A 22124-nucleotide genomic window follows, 5' to 3' on the forward strand; every position below is an offset into this window, starting at 1 on the left:
TGAATTTGTATTCTATCTCTGCCTGCACTCTGACCTGTCATCTCAATGACATACCTACTACCAATGAACTGTAATCCTAAATGGTTTGAATAAATTATCATTTTCCGGACAAGAAATAGACAGGCAGAGGCTTCAAGAAGAATATTTGCTCCTGGTGGGGCTTGAACTCATAACCTTGTCATCTAATTGCTGTATACTATAAGTACAACACGCTAACAGATTGCACCACAGGATCCATCAACAACACTCGCACTGATCACCATATTTTGCAGAAACTGGGCTGTACGATATTCGTACCAAGTCAAAAATACTATTGAGGTACCTGGCTAGCTCAGTCGGTAGAGCATGAGACTCTTAATCTCAGGGTCGTGGGTTCGAGCTCCACATGAGGTGATTATTTTCTCTGCCTAAGCACCAACTCACTTCGCAAACAGCCATCCGCTTGGAATTTCGAGCAGGCTTGCCAGCCTGCATAGCTGGTGATACAGAAGGCTATGAATTTGTATTCTATCTCTGCCTGCACTCTGACCTGTCATCTCAATGACATACCTATTACTAATGAATTGTGCTCCTAAATGAATTGAATAAATTATAAATTTCCGGACAAGAAATAGACAGGCAGAGGCTTCAAGAAGAATACTTGCTCCTGGTGGGCCTTGAACTCATAACCTTATCATCTAATTGCTGTATACTGCTGTATAAGTACAACACGCTAACAGATTGCACCACAGGATCCATCAACAACACTCACTGATCACCATATTTTGCAGAAACTGGGCTGTACGATATTCGTACCAAGTCAAAAATACTATTGAGGTACCTGGCTAGCTCAGTCGGCAGAGCATGAGACTCTTAATCTCAGGGTCGTGGGTTCGAGCCCCACGTTAGGTGATTATTTTCTCTGCCGAAGCACTAACTCACTTCGCAAACAGCCTGGAGCTTGGAATTTCGAGCAGGCTTGCATAGCTGGTGATACAGAAGGCTGTGAATTTGTATTCTATCTCTTCCTGCACTCTGACCTGTCATCTCAATGACATACCTATTACCAATGAATTGTACTCCTAAATGGATTGAATAAATTATCATTTTCCGGACAAGAAATAGACAGGCAGAGGCTTCAAGAAGAATACTTGCTCCTGGTGGGCCTTGAACTCATAACCTTCACATCTAATTGCTGTATACTGCTGTATAAGTACAACACGCTAACAGATTGCACCACAGGCTCCATCAACAACACGCACCGATGACCATATTTTGCAGAAACTGGGATGTACGATATTCGAACCAATTCAAAATCACCATTGAGGTACCTGGCTAGCTCAGTCGGTAGAGCATGAGACTCTTAATCTCAGGGTCGTGGGTTCGAGCCCCACGTTAGGTGATTATTTTCTCTGCCGAAACACCAACTCACTTCGCAAACAACCATCCGCTTGGAATTTCGAGCAAGCTTGCCACACTGCATAGCTGGTGATACAGAAGGCTATGAATTTGTATTCTATCTCTGCCTGCACTCTGACCTGTCATCTCAATGACATACCTATTACCGGTGAATTGTACTCCTAAATGGATTGAATAAATTATCATTTTCCGGACAAGAAATAGACAGGCAGAGGCTTCAAGAACAATACTTGCTCCTGGTGGAGCTTGAACTCATAACCTTCGCATCTAATTGCTGTATACTGCTGTATAAGTACAACACGCTAACAGATTGCACCACAGGATCCATCAACAACACTCTCACTGATCACCATATTTTGCAGAAACTGGGCTGTACGATATTCGTACCAAGTCAAAAATGCTATTGAGGTACCTGGCTAGCTCAGTCGGTAGAGCATGAGACTCTTAATCTCAGGGTCGTGGGTTTGAGCCCCACGTTAGGTGATTATTTTCTCTGCCGAAGCACCTACTCACTTCGCAAACAGCCATCCGCTTGGAATTTCGAGCAGGCTTGCCACACTGCATAGCTGGTGATACAGAAGGCTATGAATTTGTATTCTAGCTCTGCCTGCACTCTGACCTGTCATCTCAATGACATACCTACTACCAATGAACTGTAATCCTAAATGGTTTGAATAAATTATCATTTTCCGGACAAGAAATAGACAGGCAGAGGCTTCAAGAAGAATATTTGCTCCTGGTGGGGCTTGAACTCATAACCTTGTCATCTAATTGCTGTCTACTGCTGTATAAGTACAACACGCTAACAGATTGCACCACAGGATCCATCAACAACACTCTCACTGATCACCATATTTTGCAGAAACTGGGCTGTACGATATTCGTACCAAGTCAAAAATACTACTGAGCTACCTGGCTAGCTCAGTCGGTAGAGCATGAGACTCTTAATCTCAGGGTCGTGGGTTCGAGCCCCACGTTAGGTGATTATTTTCTCTGCCGAAGCACCAACTCACTTCGCAAACAGCCATCCGCTTGGAATTTCGAGCAGGCTTGCCACACTGCATAGCTGGTGATACAGAAGGCTATGAATTTGTATTCTATCTCTGCCTGCACTCTGACCTGTCATCTCAATGACATACCTATTACCGGTGAATTGTACTCCTAAATGGATTGAATAAATTATCATTTTCCGGACAAGAAATAGACAGGCAGAGGCTTCAAGAACAATACTTGCTCCTGGTGGAGCTTGAACTCATAACCTTCGCATCTAATTGCTGTATACTGCTGTATAAGTACAACACGCTAACAGATTGCACCACAGGATCCATCAACAACACTCTCACTGATCACCATATTTTGCAGAAACTGGGCTGTACGATATTCGTACCAAGTCAAAAATGCTATTGAGGTACCTGGCTAGCTCAGTCGGTAGAGCATGAGACTCTTAATCTCAGGGTCGTGGGTTTGAGCCCCACGTTAGGTGATTATTTTCTCTGCCGAAGCACCTACTCACTTCGCAAACAGCCATCCGCTTGGAATTTCGAGCAGGCTTGCCACACTGCATAGCTGGTGATACAGAAGGCTATGAATTTGTATTCTAGCTCTGCCTGCACTCTGACCTGTCATCTCAATGACATACCTACTACCAATGAACTGTAATCCTAAATGGTTTGAATAAATTATCATTTTCCGGACAAGAAATAGACAGGCAGAGGCTTCAAGAAGAATATTTGCTCCTGGTGGGGCTTGAACTCATAACCTTGTCATCTAATTGCTGTCTACTGCTGTATAAGTACAACACGCTAACAGATTGCACCACAGGATCCATCAACAACACTCTCACTGATCACCATATTTTGCAGAAACTGGGCTGTACGATATTCGTACCAAGTCAAAAATACTATTGACGTACCTGGCTAGCTCAGTCGGTAGAGCATGAGACTCTTAATCTCAGGGTCGTGGGTTCGAGCCCCACGTTAGGTGATTATTTTCTCTGCCGAAGCACCAACTCACTTCGCAAACAACCATCCGCTTGGAATTTCGAGCAAGCTTGCCACACTGCATAGCTGGTGATACAGAAGACTATGAATTTGTATTCTATCTCTGCCTACACTCTGACCTGTCATCTCAATGACATACCTATTACCGGTGAATTGTACTCCTAAATGGATTGAATAAATTATAATTTTCCGGACAAGAAATAGACAGGCAGAGGCTTCAAGAACAATACTTGCTCCTGGTGGAGCTTGAACTCATAACCTTATCATCTAATTGCTGTATACTGCTGTATAAGTACAACACGCTAACAGATTGCACCACAGGATCCATCAACAACACTCTCACTGATCACCATATTTTGCAGAAACTGGGCTGTACGATATTCGAACCAACTCAAAATCACCATTGAGGTAACTGGCTAGCTCAGTCGGCAGAGCATGAGACTCTTAATCTCAGGGTCGTGGGTTCGAGCTCCACGTTAGGTGATTATTTTCTCTGCCGAAGCCAACTCACTTCGCAAACATTCTGGAGCTTGGAATTACGAGCAGGCTTGCATAGCTGGTGATCCAGAAGGCTGTGAATTTGTATTCTATCTCTTCCTGCACTCTGACCTGTCATCTCAATGACATACCTATTACCAATGAATTGTACTCCTAAATGGATTGAATAAATTATCATTTTCCGGACAAGAAATAGACAGGCAGAGGCTTCAAGAAGAATACTTGCTCCTGGTGGGCCTTGAACTCATAACCTTCGCATATAATTCAAATCAAATCAAATCAAATCAAATGTATTTATATAGCCCTTCGTACATCAGCTGATATCTCAAAGTGCTGTACAGAAACCCAGCCTAAAACCCCAAACAGCAAGCAATGCAGGTGTAGAAGCACGGTGGCTAGGAAAAACTCCCTAGAAAGGCCAAAACCTAGGAAGAAACCTAGAGAGGAACCAGGCTATGTGGGGTGGCCAGTCCTCTTCTGGCTGTGCCGGGTGGAGATTATAACAAAACATGGTCAAGATGTTCAAATGTTCATAGATGACCAGCATGGTCGAATAATAATAAGGCAGAATAGTTGAAACTGGAGCAGCAGCACAGTCAGGTGGACTGGGGACAGCAAGGAGTCATCATGTCAGGTATTCCTGGGGCATGGTCCTAGGGCTCAGGTCAGTTGAAACTGGAGCAGCAGCACAGCCAGGTGGACTGGGGACAGCAAGGAGTCATCATGTCAGGTAGTCCTGGGGCATAGTCCTAGGGCTCAGGTCCTCCGAGAGAGAGAAAGAGAGAAGGAGAGAATTAGAGAACGCACACTTAGATTCACACAGGACACCGAATAGGACAGGAGAAGTACTCCAGCAAACTGACCCTAGCCCCCCGACACATAAACTACTGCAGCATAAATACTGGAGGCTGAGACAGGAGGGGTCAGGAGACACTGTGGCCCACTCCGAGGACACCCCCGGACAGGGCCAAACAGGAAGGATATAATTGCTGTATACTGCTGTATAAGTACAACACGCTAACAGATTGCACCACAGGATCCATCAACAACACTCTCACTGATCACCATATTTTGCAGAAACTGGGCTGTACGATATTCGTACCAAGTCAAAAATGCTATTGAGGTAACTGTCTAGCTCAGTCGGTAGAGCATGAGACTCTTAATCTCAGGGTCGTGGGTTCGAGCTCCACATTAGGTGATTATTTTCTCTGCCGAAGCACCAACTCACTTCGCAAACAGCCATCCGCTTGGAATTTCGAGCAGGCTTGCCAGCCTGCATAGCTGGTGATACAGAAGGCTATGAATTTGTATTCTATCTCTGACTGCACTCTGACCTGTCATCTCAATGACATACCTATTACCAATGAATTGTACTCCTAAATGGATTGAATAAATTATAATTTTCCGGACAAGAAATAGACAGGCAGAGGCTTCAAGAAGAATACTTGTTCCTGGTGGGCCTTGAACTCATAACCTTATCATCTAATTGCTGTATACTGCTGTATAAGTACAACACGCTAACAGATTGCACCACAGGATCCATCAACAACACTCTCACTGATCACCATATTTTGCAGAAACTGGGCTGTACGATATTCGTACCAAGTCAAAAATACTATTGAGGTACCTGGCTAGCTCAGTCGGCAGAGCATGAGACTCTTAATCTCAGGGTCGTGGGTTCGAGCCCCACGTTAGGTGATTATTTTCTCTGCCGAAGCACTAACTCACTTCGCAAACAGCCTGGAGCTTGGAATTTCGAGCAGGCTTGCATAGCTGGTGATACAGAAGGCTGTGAATTTGTATTCTATCTCTTCCTGCACTCTGACCTGTCATCTCAATGACATACCTATTACCAATGAATTATACTCCTAAATGGATTGAATAAATTATCATTTTCCGGACAAGAAATAGACAGGCAGAGGCTTCAAGAAGAATACTTGCTCCTGGTGGGCCTTGAACTCATAACCTTCGCATCTAATTGCTGTATACTGCTGTATAAGTACAACACGCTAACAGATTGCACCACAGGATCCATCAACAACACTCTCACTGATCACCATATTTTGCAGAAACTGGGCTGTACGATATTCGAACCAAGTCAAAATGACTATTGAGGCACCTGGCTAGCTCAGTCGGTAGAGCATGAGACTCTTAATCTCAGGGTCGTGGGTTCGAGCCCCACGTTAGGTGATTATTTTCTCTGCCGAAGCACCAACTCACTTCGCAAACAACCATCTGCTTGGAATTTCGAGCAAACTTGCCACACTGCATAGCTGGTGATACAGAAGGCTATGAATTTGTATTCTATCTCTGCCTGCACTCTGACCTGTCATCTCAATGACATACCTATTACCGATGAATTGTACTCCTAAATGGATTGAATAAATTATCCTTTTCCGGACAAGAAATAGACAGGCAGAGGCTTCAAGAACAATACTTGCTCCTGGTGGGGCTTGAACTCATAACCTTATCATCTAATTGCTGTATACTGCTGTATAAGTACAACACGCTAACAGATTGCACCACAGGATCCATCAACAACACTCTCACTGATCACCATATTTTGCAGAAACTGGGCTGTACGATATTCGTACCAAGTCAAAAATACTATTGAGGTACCTGGCTAGCTCAGTCGGTAGAGCATGAGACTCTTAATCTCAGGGTCGTGGGTTTGAGCCCCACGTTAGGTGATTATTTTCTCTGCCGAAGCACCAACTCACTTCGCAAACAGCCATCCGCTTGGAATTTCGAGCAGGCTTGCCACACTGCATAGCTGGTGATACAGAAGGCTATGAATTTGTATTCTAGCTCTGCCTGCACTCTGACCTGTCATCTCAATGACATACCTACTACCAATGAACTGTAATCCTAAATGGTTTGAATAAATTATCATTTTCCGGACAAGAAATAGACAGGCAGAGGCTTCAAGAAGAATATTTGCTCCTGGTGGGGCTTGAACTCATAACCTTGTCATCTAATTGCTATATACTGCTGTATAAGTACAACACGCTAACAGATTGCACCACAGGATCCATCAACAACACTCTCACTGATCACCATATTTTGCAGAAACTGGGCTGTACGATATTCGTACCAAGTCAAAAATACTACTGAGGTACCTGGCTAGCTCAGTCGGTAGAGCATGAGACTCTTAATCTCAGGGTCGTGGGTTCGAGCCCCACGTTAGGTGATTATTTTCTCTGCCGAAGCACCAACTCACTTCGCAAACAGCCATCCACTTGGAATTTCGAGCAGGCTTGCCACACTGCATAGCTGGTGATACAGAAGGCTATGAATTTGTATTCTATCTCTGCCTGCACTCTGACCTGTCATCTCAATGACATACCTATTACCGGTGAATTGTACTCCTAAATGGATTGAATAAATTATCATTTTCCGGACAAGACATAGACAGGCAGAGGCTTCAAGAAGAATACTTGCTCCTGGTGGGCCTTGAACTCATAACCTTATCATCTAATTGCTGTATACTGCTGTATAAGTACAACACGCTAACAGATTGCACCACAGGATCCATCAACAACACTCTCACTGATCACCATATTTTGCAGAAACTGGGCTGTACGATATTCGTACCAAGTCAAAAATACTATTAAGGTACCTGGCTAGCTCAGTCGGCAGAGCATGAGACTCTTAATCTCAGGGTCGTGGGTTCGAGCCCCACGTTAGGTAATTATTTTCTCTGCCGAAGCACTAACTCACTTCGCAAACAGCCTGGAGCTTGGAATTTCGAGCAGGCTTGCATAGCTGGTGATACAGAAGGCTGTGAATTTGTATTCTATCTCTTCCTGCACTCTGACCTGTCATCTCAATGACATACCTATTACCAATGAATTGTACTCCTAAATGGATTGAATAAATTATCATTTTCCGGACAAGAAATAGACAGGCAGAGGCTTCAAGAAGAATACTTGCTCCTGGTGGGCCTTGAACTCATAACCTTCGCATCTAATTGCTGTATACTGCTGTATAAGTACAACACGCTAACAGATTGCACCACAGGCTCCATCAACAACACGCACCGATGACCATATTTTGCAGAAACTGGGATGTACGATATTCGTACCAACTCAAAATCACCATTGCGGTACCTGGCTAGCTCAGTCGGTAGAGCATGAGACTCTTAATCTCAGGGTCGTGGGTTCGAGCCCCACGTTAGGTGATTATTTTCTCTGCCGAAGCACCAACTCACTTCGCAAACAACCATCCGCTTGGAATTTCGAGCAAGCTTGCCACACTGCATAGCTGGTGATACAGAAGACTATGAATTTGTATTGTATCTCTGCCTACACTCTGACCTGTCATCTCAATGACATACCTATTACTGGTGAATTGTACTCCTAAATGGATTGAATAAATTATCATTTTCCGGACAAGAAATAGACAGGCAGAGGCTTCAAGAACAATACTTGCTCCTGGTGGAGCTTGAACTCATAACCTTATCATCTAATTGCTGTATACTGCTGTATAAGTACAACACGCTAACAGATTGCACCACAGGATCCATCAACAACACTCTCACTGATCACCATATTTTGCAGAAACTGGGCTGTACGATATTCGAACCAACTCAAAATCACCATTGAGGTAACTGGCTAGCTCAGTCGGCAGAGCATGAGACTCTTAATCTCAGGGTCGTGGGTTCGAGCTCCACGTTAGGTGATTATTTTCTCTGCCGAAGCACCAACTCACTTCGCAAACATTCTGGAGCTTGGAATTTCGAGCAGGCTTGCATAGCTGGTGATACAGAAGGCTGTGAATTTGTATTCTATCTCTTCCTGCACTCTGACCTGTCATCTCAATGACATACCTATTACCAATGAATTGTACTCCTAAATGGATTGAATAAATTATCATTTTCCGGACAAGAAATAGACAGGCAGAGGCTTCAAGAAGAATACTTGCTCCTGGTGGGCCTTGAACTCATAACCTTCGCATCTAATTCAAATCAAATCAAATCAAATCAAATTTATTTATATAGCCCTTCGTACATCAGCTGATATCTCAAAGTGCTGTACAAAAACCCAGCCTAAAACCCCAAACAGCAAGCAATGCAGGTGTAGAAGCACGGTGGCTAGGAAAAACTCCCTAGAAAGGCCAAAACCTAGGAAGAAACCTAGAGAGGAACCAGGCTATGTGGGGTGGCCAGTCCTCTTCTGGCTGTGCCGGGTGGAGATTATAACAAAACATGGTCAAGATGTTCAAATGTTCATAGATGACCAGCATGGTCGAATAATAATAAGGCAGAATAGTTGAAACTGGAGCAGCAGCACAGTCAGGTGGACTGGGGACAGCAAGGAGTCATCATGTCAGGTATTCCTGGGGCATGGTCCTAGGGCTCAGGTCAGTTGAAACTGGAGCAGCAGCACAGCCAGGTGGACTGGGGACAGCAAGGAGTCATCATGTCAGGTAGTCCTGGGGCATAGTCCTAGGGCTCAGGTCCTCCGAGAGAGAGAAAGAGAGAAGGAGAGAATTAGAGAACGCACACTTAGATTCACACAGGACACCGAATAGGACAGGAGAAGTAATCCAGATATAACAAACTGACCCTAGCCCCCCGACACATAAACTACTGCAGCATAAATACTGGAGGCTGAGACAGGAGGGGTCAGGAGACACTGTGGCCCACTCCGAGGACACCCCCGGACAGGGCCAAACAGGAAGGATATAATTGCTGTATACTGCTGTAAAAGTACAACACGCTAACAGATTGCACCACAGGATCCATCAACAACACGCACTGATCACCATATTTTACAGAAACTTGGATGTACGATATTCCAACCAACTCAAAATCACCATTGAGGTACCTGGCTAGCTCAGTCGGTAGAGCATGAGACTCTTAATCTCAGGGTCGTGGGTTCGAGCCCCATGTTAGGTGATTATTTTCTCTGCCGAAACACCAACTCACTTCGCAAACAACCATACGCTTGGAATTTCGAGCAAGCTTGCCACACTGCATAGCTGGTGATACCGAAGGCTATGAATTTGTATTCTATCTCTGCCTGCACTCTGACCTGTCATCTCAATGACATACCTATTACCGATGAATTGTACTCCTAAATGGATTGAATAAATTATCATTTTCCGGACAAGAAATAGACAGGCAGAGGCTTCAAGAACAATACTTGCTCCTGGTGGGGCTTGAACTCATAACCTTATCATCTAATTGCTGTATACTGCTGTATAAGTACAACACGCTAACAGATTGCACCACACGATCCATCAACAACACTCTCACTGATCACCATATTTTGCAGAAACTGGGCTGTACGATATTCGTACCAAGTCAAAAATACTATTGAGGTAACTGTCTAGCTCAGTCGGTAGAGCATGAGACTCTTAATCTCAGGGTCGTGGGTTCGAGCTCCACATTAGGTGATTATTTTCTCTGCCGAAGCACCAACTCACTTCGCAAACAGCCATCCGCTTGGAATTTCGAGCAGGCTTGCCAGCCTGCATAGCTGGTGATACAGAAGGCTATGAATTTGTATTCTATCTCTGACTGCACTCTGACCTGTCATCTCAATGACATACCTATTACCAATGAATTGTACTCCTAAATGGATTGAATAAATTATAATTTTCCGGACAAGAAATAGACAGGCAGAGGCTTCAAGAAGAATACTTGTTCCTGGTGGGCCTTGAACTCATAACCTTATCATCTAATTGCTGTATACTGCTGTATAAGTACAACACGCTAACAGATTGCACCACAGGATCCATCAACAACACTCTCACTGATCACCATATTTTGCAGAAACTGGGCTGTACGATATTCGTACCAAGTCAAAAATACTATTGAGGTACCTGGCTAGCTCAGTCGGCAGAGCATGAGACTCTTAATCTCAGGGTCGTGGGTTCGAGCCCCACGTTAGGTGATTATTTTCTCTGCCAAAGCACTAACTCACTTCGCAAACAGCCTGGAGCTTGGAATTTCGAGCAGGCTTGCATAGCTGGTGATACAGAAGGCTGTGAATTTGTATTCATCTCTTCCTGCACTCTGACCTGTCATCTCAATGACATACCTATTACCGATGAATTGTACTCCTAAATTGATTGAATAAATTATCATTTTCCGGACAAGAAATAGACAGGCAGAGGCTTCCAGAACAATACTTGCTCCTGGTGGGGCTTGAACTCATAACCTTATCATCTAATTGCTGTATACTGCTGTATAAGTACAACACGCTAACAGATTGCACCACAGGATCCATCAACAACACTCTCACTGATCACCATATTTTGCAGTAACTGGGCTGTACGATATTCGTACCAAGTCAAAAATACTACTGAGTTACCTGGCTAAATCAGTCGGTAGAGCATGAGACTCTTAATCTCAGGGTCGTGGGTTCGAGCTCCACATTAGGTGATTATTTTCTCTGCCGAAGCACCAACTCACTTCGCAAACAGCCATCCGCTTGGAATTTCGAGCAGGCTTGCCAGCCTGCATAGCTGGTGATACAGAAGGCTATGAATTTGTATTCTATCTCTGACTGCACTCTGACCTGTCATCTCAATGACATACCTATTACCAATGAATTGTACTCCTAAATGGATTGAATAAATTATAATTTTCCGGACAAGAAATAGACAGGCAGAGGCTTCAAGAAGAATACTTGTTCCTGGTGGGCCTTGAACTCATAACCTTATCATCTAATTGCTGTATACTGCTGTATAAGTACAACACGCTAACAGATTGCACCACAGGATCCATCAACAACACTCTCACTGATCACCATATTTTGCAGAAACTGGGCTGTACGATATTCGTACCAAGTCAAAAATACTATTGAGGTACCTGGCTAGCTCAGTCGGCAGAGCATGAGTCTCTTAATCTCAGGGTCGTGGGTTCGAGCCCCACGTTAGGTGATTATTTTCTCTGCCGAAGCACTAACTCACTTCGCAAACAGCCTGGAGCTTGGAATTTCGAGCAGGCTTGCATAGCTGGTGATACAGAAGGCTGTGAATTTGTATTCATCTCTTCCTGCACTCTGACCTGTCATCTCAATGACATACCTATTACCGATGAATTGTACTCCTAAATTGATTGAATAAATTATCATTTTCCGGACAAGAAATAGACAGGCAGAGGCTTCCAGAACAATACTTGCTCCTGGTGGGGCTTGAACTCATAACCTTATCATCTAATTGCTGTATACTGCTGTATAAGTACAACACGCTAACAGATTGCACCACAGGATCCATCAACAACACTCTCACTGATCACCATATTTTGCAGTAACTGGGCTGTACGATATTCGTACCAAGTCAAAAATACTACTGAGTTACCTGGCTAAATCAGTCGGTAGAGCAAGAGACTCTTAATCTCAGGGTCGTGGGTTCGAGCCCCACGTTAGGTGATCATTTTCTCTGCCGAAGCACCAACTCACTTCGCAAACAGCCATCCGCTTGGAATTTCGAGCAGGCTTGCCAGCCTGCAAAGCTGGTGATACAGAATGCTATGAATTTGTATTCTATCTCTGCCTGCACTCTGACCTGTCATCTCAATGACATACCTATTACCAATGAATTGTACTCCTAAATGGATTGAATAAATTATCATTTTCCGGACAAGAAATAGACTAGCAGAGGCTTCAAGAACAATACTTGCTCCTGGTGGGGCTTGAACTCATAACCTTATCATCTAATTGCTGTATACTGCTGTATAAGTACAACACGCTAACAGATTGCGCCACAGGATCCATCAACAACACTCTCACTGATCACCATATTTTGCAGAAACTGGGATGTGCGATATTCGAACCAACTCAAAATCACCATTGAGGTACCTGGCTAGCTCAGTCGGTAGAGCATGAGACTCTTAATCTCAGGGTCGTGGGTTCGAGCCCCACGTTAGGTGATTAGTTTCTCTGCCGAAGCACCAACTCACTTCGCGAACAACCATCCGCTTGGAATTTCGAGCAAGCTTGCCACACTGCATAGCTGGTGATACAGAAGGCTATGAATTTGTATTCTATCTCTGCCTGCACTCTGACCTGTCATCTCAATGACATACCTATTACCGATGAATTGTACTCCTAAATGGATTGAATAAATTATCATTTTCCGGACAAGAAATAGACAGGCAGAGGCTTCAAGAACAATACTTGCTCCTGGTGGGGCTTGAACTCATAACCTTATCATCTAATTGCTGTATACTGCTGTATAAGTACAACACGCTAACAGATTGCACCACAGGATCCATCAACAACACTCTCAATGATCACCATAGTTTGCAGAAACTGGGCTGTACGATATTCGTACCAAGTCAAAAATACTATTGAGGTACCTGGCTAGCTCAGTCGGTAGAGCATGAGACTCTTAATCTCAGGGTCGTGGGTTCGAGCTCCACATTAGGTGATTATTTTCTCTGCCTAAGCACCAACTCACTTCGCAAACAGCCATCCGCTTGGAATTTCGAGCAGGCTTGCCAGCCTGCATAGCTGGTGATACAGAAGGCTGTGAATTTGTATTCTATCTCTTCCTGCACTCTGACCTGTCATCTCAATGACATACCTATTACCGATGAATTGTACTCCTAAATTGATTGAATAAATTATCATTTTCCGGACAAGAAATAGACAGGCAGAGGCTTCCAGAACAATACTTGCTCCTGGTGGGGCTTGAACTCATAACCTTATCATCTAATTGCTGTATACTGCTGTATAAGTACAACACGCTAACAGATTGCACCACAGGATCCATCAACAACACTCTCACTGATCACCATATTTTGCAGTAACTGGGCTGTACGATATTCGTACCAAGTCAAAAATACTACTGAGTTACCTGGCTAAATCAGTCGGTAGAGCATGAGACTCTTAATCTCAGGGTCGTGGGTTCGAGCCCCACGTTAGGTGATCATTTTCTCTGCCGAAGCACCAACTCACTTCGCAAACAGCCATCCGCTTGGAATTTCGAGCAGGCTTGCCAGCCTGCAAAGCTGGTGATACAGAATGCTATGAATTTGTATTCTATCTCTGCCTGCACTCTGACCTGTCATCTCAATGACATACCTATTACCAATGAATTGTACTCCTAAATGGATTGAATAAATTATCATTTTCCGGACTAGAAATAGACTAGCAGAGGCTTCAAGAACAATACTTGCTCCTGGTGGGGCTTGAACTCATAACCTTATCATCTAATTGCTGTATACTGCTGTATAAGTACAACACGCTAACAGATTGCGCCACAGGATCCATCAACAACACTCTCACTGATCACCATATTTTGCAGAAACTGGGATGTGCGATATTCGAACCAACTCAAAATCACCATTGAGGTACCTGGCTAGCTCAGTCGGTAGAGCATGAGACTCTTAATCTCAGGGTCGTGGGTTCGAGCCCCACGTTAGGTGATTAGTTTCTCTGCCGAAGCACCAACTCACTTCGCGAACAACCATCCGCTTGGAATTTCGAGCAAGCTTGCCACACTGCATAGCTGGTGATACAGAAGGCTATGAATTTGTATTCTATCTCTGCCTGCACTCTGACCTGTCATCTCAATGACATACCTATTACCGATGAATTGTACTCCTAAATGGATTGAATAAATTATCATTTTCCGGACAAGAAATAGACAGGCAGAGGCTTCAAGAACAATACTTGCTCCTGGTGGGGCTTGAACTCATAACCTTATCATCTAATTGCTGTATACTGCTGTATATGTACAACACGCTAACAGATTGCACCACAGGATCCATCAACAACACTCTCACTGATCACCATAGTTTGCAGAAACTGGGCTGTACGATATTCGTACCAAGTCAAAATTACTATTGAGGTACCTGGCTAGCTCAGTCGGTAGAGCATGAGACTCTTAATCTCAGGGTCGTGTGTTCGAGCCCCACGTTAGGTGATTATTTTCTCTGCCGAAGCACCAAGTCACTTCGCAAACAACCATCCGCTTGGAATTTCGAGCAAGCTTGCCACACTGCATAGCTGGTGATACAGAAGGCTATGAATTTGTATTCTATCTCTGCCTGCACTCTGACCTGTCATCTCAATGACATACCTATTACCGATGAATTGTACTCCTAAATTATCATTTTCCGGACAAGAAATAGACTAGCAGAGGCTTCAAGAACAATACTTGCTCCTGGTGGGGCTTGAACTCATAACCTTATCATCTAATTGCTGTATACTGCTGTATAAGTACAACACGCTAACAGATTGCGCCACAGTATCCATCAACAACACTCTCACTGATCACCATATTTTGCAGAAACTGGGATGTACGATATTCGAACCAACTCAAAATCACCATTGAGGTACCTGGCTAGCTCAGTCGGTAGAGCATGAGACTCTTAATCTCAGGGTCGTGGGTTCGAGCCCCACGTTAGGTGATTATTTTCTCTGCCGAAGCACCAACTCACTTCGCAAACAACCATCTGCTTGGAATTTCGAGCAAACTTGCCACACTGCATAGCTGGTGATACAGAAGACTATGAATTTGTATTCTATCTCTGCCTGCACTCTGACCTGTCATCTCAATGACATACCTATTACCGATGAATTGTACTCCTAAATGGATTGAATAAATTATCCTTTTCCGGACAAGAAATAGACAGGCAGAGGCTTCAAGAACAATACTTGCTCCTGGTGGAGCTTGAACTCATAACCTTATCATCTAATTGCTGTATACTGCTGTATAAGTACAACACGCTAACAGATTGCACCACAGGATCCATCAACAACACTCTCACTGATCACCATATTTTGCAGAAACTGGGCTGTACGATATTCGAACCAACTCAAAATCACCATTGAGGTAACTGGCTAGCTCAGTCGGCAGAGCATGAGACTCTTAATCTCAGGGTCGTGGGTTCGAGCTCCACGTTAGGTGATTATTTTCTCTGCCGAAGCACCAACTCACTTCGCAAACAACCATCCGCTTGGAATTTCGAGCAAACTTGCCACACTGCATAGCTGGTGATACAGAAGACTATGAATTTGTATTCTATCTCTTCCTGCACTCTGACCTGTCATCTCAATGACATACCTATTACCAATGAATTGTACTCCTAAATGGATTGAATAAATTATCATTTTCCGGACAAGAAATAGACAGGCAGAGGCTTCAAGAACAATACTTGCTCCTGGTGGAGCTTGAACTCATAACCTTATCATCTAATTGCTGTATACTGCTGTATAAGTACAACACGCTAACAGATTGCACCACAGGATCCATCAACAACACTCTCACTGATCACCATATTTTGCAGAAACTGGGCTGTACGATATTCGTACCAAGTCAAAAACACTACTGAGGTACCTGGCTAGCTCAGTCGGTAGAGCATGAGACTCTTAATCTCAGGGTCGTGGGTTCGAGCCCCACGTTAGGTGATTATTTTCTCTGCCGAAGCACCAACTCACTTCGCAAACAGCCATCCGCTTGGAATTTCGAGCAGGCTTGCCACACTGCATAGCTGGTGATACAGAAGGCTATGAATTTGTATTCTATCTCTTCCTGCACTCTGACCTGTCATCTCAATGACATACCTATTACCAATGAATTGTACTCCTAAATGGATTGAATAAATTATCATTTTCCGGACAAGAAATAGACAGGCAGAGGCTTCAAGAAGAATACTTGCTCCTGGTGGGCCTTGAACTCATAACCTTCGCATCTAATTCAAATCAAATCAAATCAAATCAAATTTATTTATATAGCCCTTCGTACATCAGCTGATATCTCAAAGTGCTGTACAAAAACCCAGCCTAAAACCCCAAACAGCAAGCAATGCAGGTGTAGAAGCACGGTGGCTAGGAAAAACTCCCTAGAAAGGCCAAAACCTAGGAAGAAACCTAGAGAGGAACCAGGCTATGTGGGGTGGCCAGTCCTCTTCTGGCTGTGCCGGGTGGAGATTATAACAAAACATGGTCAAGATGTTCAAATGTTCATAGATGACCAGCATGGTCGAATAATAATAAGGCAGAATAGTTGAAACTGGAGCAGCAGCACAGTCAGGTGGACTGGGGACAGCAAGGAGTCATCATGTCAGGTATTCCTGGGGCATGGTCCTAGGGCTCAGGTCAGTTGAAACTGGAGCAGCAGCACAGCCAGGTGGACTGGGGACAGCAAGGAGTCATCATGTCAGGTAGTCCTGGGGCATAGTCCTAGGGCTCAGGTCCTCTGAGAGAGAGAAAGAGAGAAGGAGAGAATTAGAGAACGCACACTTAGATTCACACAGGACACCGAATAGGACAGGAGAAGTACTCCAGATATAACAAACTGACCCTAGCCCCCCGACACATAAACTACTGCAGCATAAATACTGGAGGCTGAGACAGGAGGGGTCAGGAGACACTGTGGCCCACTCCGAGGACACCCCCGGACAGGGCCAAACAGGAAGGATATAATTGCTGTATACTGCTGTATAAGTACAACACGCTAACAGATTGCACCACAGGATCCATCAACAACACGCACTGATCACCATATTTTGCAGAAACTGGGATGTATCTATTCGAACCAACTCAAAATCACCATTGAGGTACCTGGCTAGCTCAGTCGGTAGAGCATGAGACTCTGAATTTTAGGGTCGTGGGTTCGAGCCCCACGTTAGGTGATTATTTTCTCTGCCGAAACACCAACTCACTTCGCAAACAACCATCCGCTTGGAATTTCGAGCAAGCTTTCCACACTGCATAGCTGGTGATACCGAAGGCTATGAATTTGTATTCTATCTCTGCCTGCACTCTGACCTGTCATCTCAATTACATACCTATTACTGGTGAATTGTACTCCTAAATGGATTGAATAAATTATAATTTTCCGGACAAGAAATAGACAGGCAGAGGCTTCAAGAACAATACTTGCTCCTGGTGGGGCTTGAACTCATAACCTTATCATCTAATTGCTGTATACTGCTGTATAAGTACAACACGCTAACAGATTGCACCACAGGATCCATCAACAACACTCTCACTGATCACCATATTTTGCAGAAACTGGGCTGTACGATATTCGTACCAAGTCAAAAACACTACTGAGGTACCTGGCTAGCTCAGTCGGTAGAGCATGAGACTCTTAATCTCAGGGTCGTGGGTTCGAGCCCCACGTTAGGTGATTATTTTCTCTGCCGAAGCACCAACTCACTTCGCAAACAGCCATCCGCTTGGAATTTCGAGCAGGCTTGCCACACTGCATAGCTGGTGATACAGAAGGCTATGAATTTGTATTCTATCTCTTCCTGCACTCTGACCTGTCATCTCAATGACATACCTATTACCAATGAATTGTACTCCTAAATGGATTGAATAAATTATCATTTTCCGGACAAGAAATAGACAGGCAGAGGCTTCAAGAAGAATACTTGCTCCTGGTGGGCCTTGAACTCATAACCTTCGCATCTAATTCAAATCAAATCAAATCAAATGTATTTATATAGCCCTTCGTACATCAGCTGATATCTCAAAGTGCTGTACAAAAACCCAGCCTAAAACCCCAAACAGCAAGCAATGCAGGTGTAGAAGCACGGTGGCTAGGAAAAACTCCCTAGAAAGGCCAAAACCTAGGAAGAAACCTAGAGAGGAACCAGGCTATGTGGGGTGGCCAGTCCTCTTCTGGCTGTGCCGGGTGGAGATTATAACAAAACATGGTCAAGATGTTCAAATGTTCATAGATGACCAGCATGGTCGAATAATAATAAGGCAGAATAGTTGAAACTGGAGCAGCAGCACAGTCAGGTGGACTGGGGACAGCAAGGAGTCATCATGTCAGGTATTCCTGGGGCATGGTCCTAGGGCTCAGGTCAGTTGAAACTGGAGCAGCAGCACAGCCAGGTGGACTGGGGACAGCAAGGAGTCATCATGTCAGGTAGTCCTGGGGCATAGTCCTAGGGCTCAGGTCCTCCGAGAGAGAGAAAGAGAGAAGGAGAGAATTAGAGAACGCACACTTAGATTCACACAGGACACCGAATAGGACAGGAGAAGTACTCCAGATATAACAAACTGACCCTTGCCCCCCGACACATAAACTACTGCAGCAAAATACTGGAGGCTGAGACAGGAGGGGTCAGGAGACACTGTGGCCCACTCCGAGGACACCCCCGGACAGGGCCAAACAGGAAGGATATAATTGCTGTATACTGCTGTATAAGTACAACACGCTAACAGATTGCACCACAGGATCCATCAACAACACGCACTGATCACCATATTTTGCAGAAACTGGGATGTACGATATTCGAACCAACTCAAAATCACCATTGAGGTACCTGGCTAGCTCAGTCGGTAGAGCATGAGACTCTGAATTTTAGGGTCGTGGGTTCGAGCCCCACGTTAGGTGATTATTTTCTCTGCCGAAACACCAACTCACTTCGCAAACAACCATCCGCTTGGAATTTCGAGCAAGCTTTCCACACTGCATAGCTGGTGATACCGAAGGCTATGAATTTGTATTCTATCTCTGCCTGCACTCTGACCTGTCATCTCAATTACATACCTATTACTGGTGAATTGTACTCCTAAATGGATTGAATAAATTATAATTTTCCGGACAAGAAATAGACAGGCAGAGGCTTCAAGAACAATACTTGCTCCTGGTGGGGCTTGAACTCATAACCTTATCATCTAATTGCTGTATACTGCTGTATAAGTACAACACGCTAACAGATTGCACCACAGGATCCATCAACAACACTCTCACTGATCACCATATTTTGCAGAAACTGGGCTGTACGATATTCGTACCAAGTCAAAAACACTACTGAGGTACCTGGCTAGCTCAGTCGGTAGAGCATGAGACTCTTAATCTCAGGGTCGTGGGTTCGAGCCCCACATTAGGTGATTATTTTCTCTGCCGAAGCACCAACTCACTTCGCAAACAGCCATCCGCTTGGAATTTCGAGCAGGCTTGCCACACTGCATAGCTGGTGATACAGAAGGCTATGAATTTGTATTCTATCTCTTCCTGCACTCTGACCTGTCATCTCAATGACATACCTATTACCAATGAATTGTACTCCTAAATGGATTGAATAAATTATCATTTTCCGGACAAGAAATAGACAGGCAGAGGCTTCAAGAAGAATACTTGCTCCTGGTGGGCCTTGAACTCATAACCTTCGCATCTAATTGAAATCAAATCAAATCAAATTTATTTATATAGCCCTTCGTACATCAGCTGATATCTCAAAGTGCTGTACAAAAACCCAGCCTAAAACCCCAAACAGCAAGCAATGCAGGTGTAGAAGCACGGTGGCTAGGAAAAACTCCCTAGAAAGGCCAAAACCTAGGAAGAAACCTAGAGAGGAACCAGGCTATGTGGGGTGGCCAGTCCTCTTCTGGCTGTGCCGGGTGGAGATTATAACAAAACATGGTCAAGATGTTCAAATGTTCATAGATGACCAGCATGGTCGAATAATAATAAGGCAGAATAGTTGAAACTGGAGCAGCAGCACAGTCAGGTGGACTGGGGACAGCAAGGAGTCATCATGTCAGGTATTCCTGGGGCATGGTCCTAGGGCTCAGGTCAGTTGAAACTGGAGCAGCAGCACAGCCAGGTGGACTGGGGACAGCAAGGAGTCATCATGTCAGGTAGTCCTGGGGCATAGTCCTAGGGCTCAGGTCCTCCGAGAGAGAGAAAGAGAGAAGGAGAGAATTAGAGAACGCACACTTAGATTCACACAGGACACCGAATAGGACAGGAGAAGTACTCCAGATATAACAAACTGACCCTTGCCCCCCGACACATAAACTACTGCAGCAAAATACTGGAGGCTGAGACAGGAGGGGTCAGGAGACACTGTGGCCCACTCCGAGGACACCCCCGGACAGGGCCAAACAGGAAGGATATAATTGCTGTATACTGCTGTATAAGTACAACACGCTAACAGATTGCACCACAGGATCCATCAACAACACGCACTGATCACCATATTTTGCAGAAACTGGGATGTACGATATTCGAACCAACTCAAAATCACCATTGAGGTACCTGGCTAGCTCAGTCGGTAGAGCATGAGACTCTGAATTTTAGGGTCGTGGGTTCGAGCCCCACGTTAGGTGATTATTTTCTCTGCCGAAACACCAACTCACTTCGCAAACAACCATCCGCTTGGAATTTCGAGCAAGCTTTCCACACTGCATAGCTGGTGATACCGAAGGCTATGAATTTGTATTCTATCTCTGCCTGCACTCTGACCTGTCATCTCAATGACATACCTATTACTGGTGAATTGTACTCCTAAATGGATTGAATAAATTATAATTTTCCGGACAAGAAATAGACAGGCAGAGGCTTCAAGAACAATACTTGCTCCTGGTGGGGCTTGAACTCATAACCTTATCATCTAATTGCTGTATACTGCTGTATAAGTACAACACGCTAACAGATTGCACCACAGGATCCATCAACAACACTCTCACTGATCACCATATTTTGCAGAAACTGGGCTGTACGATATTCGTACCAAGTCAAAAACTCTACTGAGGTACCTGGCTAGCTCAGACGGTAGAGCATGGGACTCTTAATCTCAGGGTCGTGGGTTCGAGCCCCACGTTAGGTGATTATTTTCTCTGCCGAAGCACCAACTCACTTCGCAAACAGCCATCCGCTTGGAATTTCGAGCAGGCTTGCCACACTGCATAGCTGGTGATACAGAAGGCTATGAATTTGTATTCTATCTCTTCCTGCACTCTGACCTGTCATCTCAATGACATACCTATTACCAATGAATTGTACTCCTAAATGGATTGAATAAATTATCATTTTCCGGACAAGAAATAGACAGGCAGAGGCTTCAAGAAGAATACTTGCTCCTGGTGGGCCTTGAACTCATAACCTTCGCATCTAATTCAAATCAAATCAAATCAAATTTATTTATATAGCCCTTCGTACATCAGCTGATATCTCAAAGTGCTGTACAAAAACCCAGCCTAAAACCCCAAACAGCAAGCAATGCAGGTGTAGAAGCACGGTGGCTAGGAAAAACTCCCTAGAAAGGCCAAAACCTAGGAAGAAACCTAGAGAGGAACCAGGCTATGTGGGGTGGCCAGTCCTCTTCTGGCTGTGCCGGGTGGAGATTATAACAAAACATGGTCAAGATGTTCAAATGTTCATAGATGACCAGCATGGTCGAATAATAATAAGGCAGAATAGTTTAAACTGGAGCAGCAGCACAGTCAGGTGGACTGGGGACAGCAAGGAGTCATCATGTCAGGTATTCCTGGGGCATGGTCCTAGGGCTCAGGTCAGTTG

The 22124-nt window shown here is 44.4% G+C and overlaps 14 non-coding genes across 14 annotated transcripts; all 14 read left to right on the forward strand.

Moving 5' to 3' along the window:
- The first annotated feature begins 1308 nt into the window (after positions 1-1308).
- On the forward strand, positions 1309-1381 carry trnak-cuu (transfer RNA lysine (anticodon CUU)). Its single transcript has one exon. It is a non-coding gene; the product is annotated as a tRNA-Lys (tRNA).
- Positions 1382-2308: 927 nt separating this feature from the next.
- trnak-cuu (transfer RNA lysine (anticodon CUU)) lies at positions 2309-2381 on the forward strand. The gene has a single exon. It is a non-coding gene; the product is annotated as a tRNA-Lys (tRNA).
- Positions 2382-3308: 927 nt separating this feature from the next.
- On the forward strand, positions 3309-3381 carry trnak-cuu (transfer RNA lysine (anticodon CUU)). Its single transcript has one exon. It is a non-coding gene; the product is annotated as a tRNA-Lys (tRNA).
- A 2632-nt stretch (positions 3382-6013) lies between these two features.
- trnak-cuu (transfer RNA lysine (anticodon CUU)) lies at positions 6014-6086 on the forward strand. The gene has a single exon. It is a non-coding gene; the product is annotated as a tRNA-Lys (tRNA).
- A 927-nt stretch (positions 6087-7013) lies between these two features.
- Positions 7014-7086, forward strand: trnak-cuu (transfer RNA lysine (anticodon CUU)). Its single transcript has one exon. It is a non-coding gene; the product is annotated as a tRNA-Lys (tRNA).
- A 917-nt stretch (positions 7087-8003) lies between these two features.
- Positions 8004-8076, forward strand: trnak-cuu (transfer RNA lysine (anticodon CUU)). Its single transcript has one exon. It is a non-coding gene; the product is annotated as a tRNA-Lys (tRNA).
- A 4628-nt stretch (positions 8077-12704) lies between these two features.
- On the forward strand, positions 12705-12777 carry trnak-cuu (transfer RNA lysine (anticodon CUU)). The gene has a single exon. It is a non-coding gene; the product is annotated as a tRNA-Lys (tRNA).
- A 1427-nt stretch (positions 12778-14204) lies between these two features.
- trnak-cuu (transfer RNA lysine (anticodon CUU)) lies at positions 14205-14277 on the forward strand. Its single transcript has one exon. It is a non-coding gene; the product is annotated as a tRNA-Lys (tRNA).
- Positions 14278-15191: 914 nt separating this feature from the next.
- Positions 15192-15264, forward strand: trnak-cuu (transfer RNA lysine (anticodon CUU)). Its single transcript has one exon. It is a non-coding gene; the product is annotated as a tRNA-Lys (tRNA).
- Positions 15265-16191: 927 nt separating this feature from the next.
- On the forward strand, positions 16192-16264 carry trnak-cuu (transfer RNA lysine (anticodon CUU)). Its single transcript has one exon. It is a non-coding gene; the product is annotated as a tRNA-Lys (tRNA).
- Positions 16265-17417: 1153 nt separating this feature from the next.
- Positions 17418-17490, forward strand: trnaq-cug (transfer RNA glutamine (anticodon CUG)). Its single transcript has one exon. It is a non-coding gene; the product is annotated as a tRNA-Gln (tRNA).
- Positions 17491-17917: 427 nt separating this feature from the next.
- On the forward strand, positions 17918-17990 carry trnak-cuu (transfer RNA lysine (anticodon CUU)). Its single transcript has one exon. It is a non-coding gene; the product is annotated as a tRNA-Lys (tRNA).
- A 1148-nt stretch (positions 17991-19138) lies between these two features.
- On the forward strand, positions 19139-19211 carry trnaq-cug (transfer RNA glutamine (anticodon CUG)). The gene has a single exon. It is a non-coding gene; the product is annotated as a tRNA-Gln (tRNA).
- Positions 19212-20859: 1648 nt separating this feature from the next.
- On the forward strand, positions 20860-20932 carry trnaq-cug (transfer RNA glutamine (anticodon CUG)). Its single transcript has one exon. It is a non-coding gene; the product is annotated as a tRNA-Gln (tRNA).
- Positions 20933-22124: the final 1192 nt, after the last annotated feature.

The sequence above is a fragment of the Oncorhynchus clarkii genome, chromosome 2, assembly GCF_045791955.1.
Source record: "Oncorhynchus clarkii lewisi isolate Uvic-CL-2024 chromosome 2, UVic_Ocla_1.0, whole genome shotgun sequence".
NCBI lineage: Eukaryota > Metazoa > Chordata > Actinopteri > Salmoniformes > Salmonidae > Oncorhynchus > Oncorhynchus clarkii.